The sequence below is a fragment of the Malania oleifera genome, chromosome 4 (assembly GCF_029873635.1).
Source record: "Malania oleifera isolate guangnan ecotype guangnan chromosome 4, ASM2987363v1, whole genome shotgun sequence".
Taxonomy (NCBI): domain Eukaryota; kingdom Viridiplantae; phylum Streptophyta; class Magnoliopsida; order Santalales; family Ximeniaceae; genus Malania; species Malania oleifera.
In genome coordinates, this window is record NC_080420.1 from 27,668,450 (window position 1) to 27,678,292 (window position 9,843).

A 9,843-nucleotide genomic window follows, 5' to 3' on the forward strand; every position below is an offset into this window, starting at 1 on the left:
ATAATGGGACAATAGTGACGAATATAAAATTCGTCACTAATACTCTGAACTAAAAATGTTTAATTTTTTAAAAAAAATGGAATTATTAGTGACGATTCCCAAATCCGTCACTAATAATGAGGCAATAGTAGTGAATTTCTATATTCATCACTAATACTTTGAACTAAAAAATTTTAATTTTTTTTAAAAAGGGAATTATTAGTGACGGTTCCAAAATTCATCACTAATAATGGGACAATAGTGACGACTTTTTATATTCGTCACTAATATTCTGAATTAAAAATGTTTAATTTTTTTTAAAAAGGGAATTATTAGTGACGATTCCCAAATATATCACTAATAATGAGGCAATAGTGACGAATTTCTAAATTCGTCACTAATACTCTGAACTAAAAATGTTTAATTTTTTTTTAAAAAGGGAATTATTAGTGACGATTCCCAAATCCGTCACTAATAGTGGGGCAATAGTAACGAATTTCTATATTCGTCACTAATACTCTAAACTAAAAATGTTTAATTTTTTTTAAAAAGGGAATTATTAGTGACGGTTCCCAAATCCGTCACTAATAATGAGACAATAGTGACGAATTTTCATATTCGTCACTAATACTTTAAACTAAAAATTTTTAATTTTTTTTTAAAAAAAGGAATTATTACTGACGGTTCCCAAATCCATCACTAATAATGGGGCAATAGTGACGAATATACAAATTCGTCACTAATACTCTGAACTAAAAAATTTTACTTTTTTTTTTTAAATAATAGTTGTGACGGTTATTTAATCGTCGCTAATGTTTATCTTTTAGTGACAGATTTAATTCGCCACTAATACCACAAAAATCGACACCAATATTTTTTCGAAATAATTTTTGTGCAAAAAATATTTTTGTGCGATATTTTTCGATTTTAGTAACGAAACTATTAATGACGGATTCAAATTCGTCACTAATAGTGTCGTATTAGTAACGGTTACTAAAATCGTTACTAATACCTTAACCGTTACTAATACCTTACTATTAGTGACGAATTTGAATCCTTCACTAATAATTTCGTCACTAAAAACCAGTTTTTTTGTAGTGACTGATGCGAGCCTTCATCCACTACTCTATAGAACTGATGCGTGCATCAAACCCCTACTCTAGTGAGCTGAGGCATGTATGCATCCCCTACTCCATAGAATCGATGTGTGCATTGATCCCATCAAGATGCTACCTAATGGAGTCATTAGGTGGTCCAGTAGCCTCAAGTGCACCCATATCTTCATCATGGATGCCAGGTTGTTCTGCTCCTGCAACAACTACAAAAAATAAGGTTATTAGTGAAGGATCAAAAACTGTTACTAATACTCACAAAACCGTCACTAATAGTATTAGTGATGGTTTAAAGAGTATTAGTGACAGTTTTGAATTAGTCACTATAACTGCAGTTATTATTACTTATTAGTGATGAATCTTAAAAGCGTCACTAATTGTTGACCTTATGGGTCATACTCTGTTTTGATTATGACAAATACTCTAGTATTTAATGGATTGATGAGTTTGTATGCATGGTAGGATCGATAAGCTAAAGACCATAGATGGACTTTAGGGAATTCAGTCGACCGACACCGAATTTTTTCGGTGCTTTGAAAAAGGCTTAGAATGACCCTAGGACACTCACACATGCACATATATGTGGTAATATGAATAGGGTTAAGGTATAAGGGAGTTGGAACCGAAATGCATTAAAAATGCATGTTCGGTCGATCGAGCCTTTCAGATCATTTTCCTCTCGTTCGCCCGAACCCGGACCTGGTCAACAGTTTGACCACAGTCTGGTCGACCGAACCAATGTAGGTCAAAACCCCCCGGTTGACCAAAACCCCCAGAGGTCAACAATTTGACCATCTGGTCGACCGAGCCAATTTTGTACTCCAACTACCTAGTCGACCGAGGGTCCTCGGGACATGCCCCAATGGTCTGGTCGACCGAACCATCTAGTTCATTTCTTCTCGGTCGACCGAATCGCGATGTTTGGAAAAATCACCCTTCTCGATCGATCGAGACCATAGTTCATTTCCTCCTGGTCGACCGAATCTCGGTAATTTTGCCCTCGACACACGTGTCCGGTTGACCGAGTCACTAGTTCATTTTTGCCCTGATCAACTGAACCATATGAGTCTTGGTCAACCGAACTTGTTCTTGTCGACTGAACCTCTCAGGTTGCCCTATATTTTTTATCGCAGTTAACTTTTTTAAATGGGGTTAATTAGGGTTAAATTGGTTTAAAACAATATTAATAATACCCTACATGTCCTAACGACTATAATTTTTCCTATCTCTATATATAGGGCTTCATTTGCAAAAATTAAGTAGCAGATTAGAAAAACAATTAGCAAAAATCCTTTGATTCTCAGAAGCTCTATTTCTCAGATCCAAGCCTTATTTCTTCATTCTTACTCATCCTCATTGCAAATCTTGCTAAGTAAGAGTGCTATTGTGAGTATCTAATTAAGCTTACACTCTCATTTGTTCTAGTTGATTGATATATATTTTTATCTGAGAGTAAGCTTGAAGTTTTTCTAGGAGACTTCATTAATAAGTCTTCCATAGGAAAACTTCGTAGAGCTTGTGAGTTTTGCATCATCATTGCAATACTTAAGAGTTCGTATTGCTTTTTGTTTGTGAAATAATTTTTTGCAAATTGATTTCAAATATCTCGTGTGATATACTTTGAGAAACATTTTATTGAGATATTTGTACATACGCAAAAAGATCTTTGTTGAAATATCCTTTGATTGATATTATCTTTTTGAACACAAAGATCAAATTATTTTATAAACTAAATCTGAATATCTCTTGTGATTTGTATTGAGAAATATTATTTGTTGAGATATTTGAAGTGTGCTTGTGATCTTTGTCTGTGCATAGTGATTGAAATATTATTTTGACACAAAGATCCTATCATTTACACTCTCACGCACTGATTGTTATATTTGCATAAATATTTGAGAGTAAACACTTAGACTACACCGAGCTTATCAAATCCTATCTATTGGTAGTGTATTGATTATACTGTGCATAACTGGGTACATATCTGCTTTACACGAAAGCACAATCACTGTACCATTTGATTGTAATACACATCTGTTGTATTTCCAGGCACGGGCCTGAAGAGGGAGACTAGCCCTGGAATAGTCCCAGATTGGCTTAGACCCGGTTAGGAAAGCAAGGTGTGTCGTCCTGTTAAGGTGTGTAGGTTGAGGTCAGCCCTGTGTTAATTTGACCTGGTTGTTTAGGTGCCGCTCCACCCATTAAGTGAGCCTATAGTGGTAATCCTTGTGCTTGTTGGCCAATGAGGGGACATAGGCAATTTGGCCGAACCTCGATAACATTTCTAGGTGTCGTCTCCTTTAATGCTTTATTGTGCATGCTTGGTTAAACGTTTATTGCAGTTTAAATTCCATTGTATATTTACATTGATTTATTTTATATGCATTAGATTGACCTTAGGCTTGTGTAATACTGTTGTTAGTGGATTAACCTAAGGCAATAACTTTTAAATACCAATTCACCCCCCCTCTTGGGATTGCACCAAAACTAACACTAATAATAGAGTATTAGTAGCTGATTATAACTGTCACTAAAACCCTAATACCGTCATTATAAATTCTACATTGACTCGGCTCAAAATTGTCACTAATAGTAGAGTAGTGGTGACAAATTTCAAAACCGTCACTAATAGTAGCATATTAGTGATGAATTTCAAAATCATTACTAATAATAGAGTATTAGTGATGAATTTTAAAAACGTCGCTAATAATATACTATTAGTGAAGAATTTAAAATCGTCACTAATACTTTGAAATTCGTTACTAATACTCTGCTATTAGTTAATACTTAAAAGTGGACAATTATTAGTGACGGTTTAAAATCGTCACTAATAATTTAAAATTATTAATTTTATTTAATCATTAATTCCTGTAAAAATATGTAATTACATTTTTGCATACATAACATTAAATCATAATTACTAAAAAAATTATAAATTATTTAAAATTCAAATTCAAATTCAAATACAAATACATGATACAAATTCAATTAAAATATAGAAATTACATCATTTAGATAACAAAAAAAAAAAATACAAAAAAAAATTTAAAATTCAAATTCAAATTCAAATTCAAATACAAATACATTGTACAAATTCAAATTAAAATAGAGAAATTTCATTTGTTTAGATAATAAAACAATACAAAAAAAAATTAAAAGTTGCATCGACTGTAGTGCATGACATCGTGCTGATGTTGTGACAGCCGCAAACCCTACAAATTAAGAATTATAAAAAAAATTAATATATGATTTTTGAACATATATGTATACGTATTATAAGTATCAATGAATTGATAGAAAAATAATTGAATATTCGAACAAAGTTAAAAAAATGATACAATTTTAAATAGCTAAGTTTTATCAGTTTAGAAAAATTTTGGTAGCATTTCATCTGTAAATAGGACATTTTTCATAGAGATATGCTCCAAACCTGAGTGCTTACAATAAACAGTTCATAATAATCCAACAAGTAATAAATTTTATGAGTGCACAAAAGTTTCATATAATAAGCATTAAATAATGTAATGTGTTTATGCATCCCACAAATAATCTATATTAGAATATAATTCTATGAAAAAATAGAATGTTATGTTCATGGTTTATATGATTTCCTTAGGACTCAAAAACAACTATAATAATCAAATAATGCAAATGAGTCCATGATTAATAGAATTTTCACTTAACATATGCAAAAGTAAATTTAGAGATGATGTTCAAAATTCATTTGAATTCACTCATCCTTTAAAAAATGTGTTAACATTCAGCACACTATAATCATTTTCACAAATATGGTATATGACTTTGATTATTTTGGGAAAAATTTAACAAATTTCGACAGCATGTCGTCTATAAATAGAACATTTCCCAAACCTGTAAGGCATAAAAGCATGTAATTCACAAGATTTTTGTATCATATAGATGCTTAATGTTCTCAAGAAAACCTTAGGACTCAAAAATAAAGATAATGATATGCATGAAAGTCTATAGAATTACGTTTTCCAAAAGTATAGAAGTTAGAAAAATTTTGGCAGTATTTTGTCTGTAAATAGGACACTTTCCATAGAGATATGCTCCAAACTTGGTTGTTTACAATAAATAGTAGTTTACAATAATCCAACTAGTAATGAATTTTATGAGTACACAAGAGCTTTATATTAGCAGACAATAAAAAACACACACATCATATAACTAAGGATGCTGCATAGCCTAACTGAGAAGAAGAGTGTCCCTAAACAACTCTCAAATCAAATATAAAATCAAATTTGAGAGCCAATGAAGGAAAGATAAAGGGAAAAAAAAAAAAACATAAAACAGAGTGTCCAATAATCAACTCAGATGAATCAGATTTAGAGGAGATCAATTCTATGATACCATGCTGTAAAGTTAGAGATGTAGAAGAGGAAAGAGAAGAAGATAAAAGAAAATATAGGTGGCAATTTCTTGGAGCATACATACAACTCCAAGTTCACCCTTTTATATATTAATAATAATAAGACATGAAAAACTACTCCATCTAATCCTAACGTGTAAAGCTGTCAATTAATGTACAGAAGTGCAAACCTATCACTATAATCCTTGAAAATCAAAATAAAACCTCACCTTGTGTTGCATTTTCACTTTCAGTCTTTTAGCATTACATGAATAAAAAGTTCCATCCATTGTGTTAGCTTTACCATAATCCCAAAAGGGGGGGGGGGGGTGAATTGGTATTTTCAAAAATTTATATCCTAGGTTAATCCCCTAACAACATTATTACACAACCTTAAGGTCAATCTAGTGCAGATAAATTAACTTAATTTAAAGATACAACGGAAATTAAATAGCACAATTAAATTAACAAGTTATATATGAGAAAGTTGTAAATAAAAATGATACTCAGAAATGTTATCGAGGTTCAGCAAATTGCCTATATCCCCCTCAAGCACAAGGATTACCACTATAAGGCGCACTTAACGGGTGGAGTGGCACCTAAACAACCAAGTCAATTAGCATAGGGCTAACCTCAACATTTACAGATAATCCTTACCAGGCTGGATTACTGCCCCCTCAGGCCACGTCTGGAATATAAAAGTATGTTCACAATAAGACCGGTACAGTGATTATGCTTTCATGCAAATTAGATATGCACCCAATATAGACATTCATATACACATCAACAATATGGATATAGTGTAAGCTCAGTGGTATGAATAGTTGTGCAAACAACACTCAATAGGGTATGATCAATGGAATGTTCAAGAGTGTTCAATTAGAAATTATATCTTTGAAACTAGGTAGAGCAAATTTCAATAGCAAATCAAGATTCTAAAGATATCAATCATGTATTCAAACTAGCTCAAGAGATTTTCTTCAATGAGATAAGCACACTACTAGTTTGAAAAATGTTTTGACTTGTTGAAAATATTTTTGCACAACAAAATTAAAGTTATGGGAGTTTTGCAGCAACTATGCAAAGACCCCTAAGCTTGCTAGTCTATCCCAACAAAAGATTTATAATATGAAATCAGTGGGATAAACTTGACTAAACTCCCCAAAAATAAATCACAAAATCAACAAGAATGGTGGGAGTTTAAGCACTATCTAACAATCACAAGCACACTCTATAAGCTCTCACAATATCAGAATGTATCAAGGGAATGAGAATTTGAGAGTATTTGGACAATATGAGTATTTGAAAAAGAGAGGATTCTTGGCTAATGATTTTTCTAATTAAAAATACTAATCCACACAAATGAGCCTATATTCATAGACAAGGTAAAAAATATAACCGTTTGGGACCTTCAAGGTATTAATAGAAAAGTAATAAAATGCTTAGGAAATATTAACCCAAATTAACCCATGTTTATCTCGGGTAAAATAAATTTAACCCAAGAAAGTTCGGGTGGCTGAACCAGGATTCGGTCGCCTAAATAGACTCATTTTGAATAATACTTTAAAATAGTTTGGCAATTCGAGTCCTGATACAGTAGCTTGAACAAAAGTCAGTAGAATTTGTTCGTAGGTTCGGGTGCCCAGTGAGTGGGTCAGTAGCCCGAACATAGAGGTTCGGTCGGCCGGACTAGTTTTTGAACTGAACTCTTCGGCAGCCTGAGTTGGTGGGGCAACCCTATCAGAGGGTTTAGGTACCCGAGGGAGATAGGTTCAAAAATGGTTCGGTCGCCCAAGAGCTAGGTCAACTGTTGACTTTTCAATCGCCTGAAGTCTCTCAAATTTCCCTGTAATGTTCAATTCAGTTTATATTTAGTACTCCTAAATTCAATATGATATATGTGCATGAGTGTTGGGACCTAGAATCATATTAGGGTCTTACTGAGCTTACCATGTATCTAGTATGCATGACATGTAGGTGATTATCGCAGTCCATATACCTAGTTACTATTGCAGACCAATATTACATTAATTGAATTTATAATATGAAAGAGAATCTTCAGGGTCTTCATATCTTGTTTCGAGTGCCATTCCTTGAAATGCTTATATAAACCTACACATACACTTGAAAATCATCAAATACCTAAGTATTTGTCATTATCAAAACTGGGTGTGACCTATAAGGTCAACATTATCCCCCTTTTTGAAGATGACAAATACACCATACAAAAAAATGCGTATAGCCTTAGAAGGCTCCTCCTAACAAAGTGTATTATGTAAAAGTTTGTTAATGCAAATTATTTTTCTTAAGTGCAACCCAAATTTTGCCTCTTATCCATCTCCCCCTTTTGGCAACAGCAAAAAGGGGCTATGAAAGTAATAGCCTTAAGCAATGGGTATAAATCATTAGTATATGTTGACTCTATGAGCCCAATTTTGTTTTGATAATGACAAATCACTCAGTATTTAACCTGTGCATTGAGATTGTGAACAAGAACAATATTTAGCATGCACAAAAGGATAGAAAGTCATGGAAGCTATGAGGATTAAAGTATATGCTTCTTGGCACAATACATGGAACTAAAAGAGTAGAAGAATGAAGATGCAAGCGTCAAGTTCAAGATCGTCATGGGAATGAGTATTTAGAACTGAATGTATTTACATATTTCATATGATTTAATTCGAAACTCAAAATATACCCTAGACTGACCTTAGGACTCATGCATTTCATGAAAATCTTTTAGGGGTTCTTCATTGATTAGAGACTCTATTTAAAATCCCAAAAAATATTTTATGAAGAAGCAAAGCAAGAATGCTTCATTGATTTTTGAAAAAAAAAAAAAAAAAAAAAAACTGAAGCTGGGATTGCCCAAACGACTGAGGATTACCCTTAAACATTTGAAGATGCAACTTCATGCGACTGAAGTTTTACTTCAGATGTCTGAAGAATTTCCTCAAAAGACTGAAGAATTGGTTCAATCATCTGAAGAATTAATTGCTGAAACATAGAACATGCAGAACACCTTTAGACGTCTGAACCTTAAGTTCAGTTGTCTGAAGCAGGGACTTTAGAAGTCTGAACCTCAAGTTCATTCTTCTAACCGTGTGTCCAGTTCAATTTTTAGAAGCTTTAAGGAACATCATACGTATGAACCTTAGACCTCAGTTGTCTGAACCTGTGGGAAGTTTAAAAATTGGATCTTTAGCAAGAGGACACGCGGGTTTTACACTTGATCAAATTGATCCAACGGTCAAGACTTATCCTAAGGCCAAGTTTACCTATATAATCAACCTCTAAACCCTAGTGCCCCAACTCTTTGGATAAGATTGAGAAACTTGAACATATTGCAATACGATCGTTTGCACTCAAACTATATTCATCAAGTTTTAGGCAAATCATCTCAGCTTGTCGAAAGAATTTCATTTACACATCTTGAAAGCAAGCTCTGGTGATTGAGGTTTGGTAAACAAGGGATTGGTTTGCATTTTCAATATATAGATATTTTGAATATTTTTCATATCTTATACTCATACATCTATTACTCTTATTGAAAAAGAAAAATCCTACCTTACCAGGATGGTGCATGAAGCTTTTCTAACCGGGTCTAAGCCAACTTGAGACTTTTCAACAAGACTAGTCTCCCTCTTTAGGCCCATGCCTGGAATACAACAACTTTGTATAAAATTTTGCATACAAGGAAATGCTTCTTACACAGGCTGATATGTACCACTATGCACAATATCACAAATCAATGCATACTACCAAATGATAAGATATGATAAGCTCAATGTAGTCTTAATGTCTACTCTCAAAATTAATGCCAATAATCCAATCAATACGTGAGAGTGTAAGTGATAGGATCTTTGTATTAAAATAATATTCTCAATCACAATGCACTAGCAAAGATCACAAGTATACTTTAAATATCTCAACAAAAGTTTTTCTCATTATAAACCACAAGAGATATTCAAACAATGGTTTGTAAAATATTTATTTGATCTTTGTAATAAAATGATAATCTTAATCAAAAGGTATAGCAACAATGATCTTTTATCACTCAAGCAAATATCTCAAAATAAATTTCTCAAAGATAAGCACAAGTGATATTTTTGAAAATGATGTATAAAATATTTTTAGCAATCAAAATCCAGTATGAACTCCTTGAGTATTGCAATGACAATGCAAAACTCAAAGACTTAATGAAGTATTCCTAAGGAAGACTTATTAACAAAGTCTCCTAAGGAAGCTTGAAGCTTTGCTTTCTTATAAAATAACCTCAATCAATGAATAACAAGAGAGAGCTTAAGCCTTTGAGATGAACACTCAAGCACACTTACAAAGAGATTTAAGCAATAAAATCGAGTTAGAATGAGTGTAGGAGGC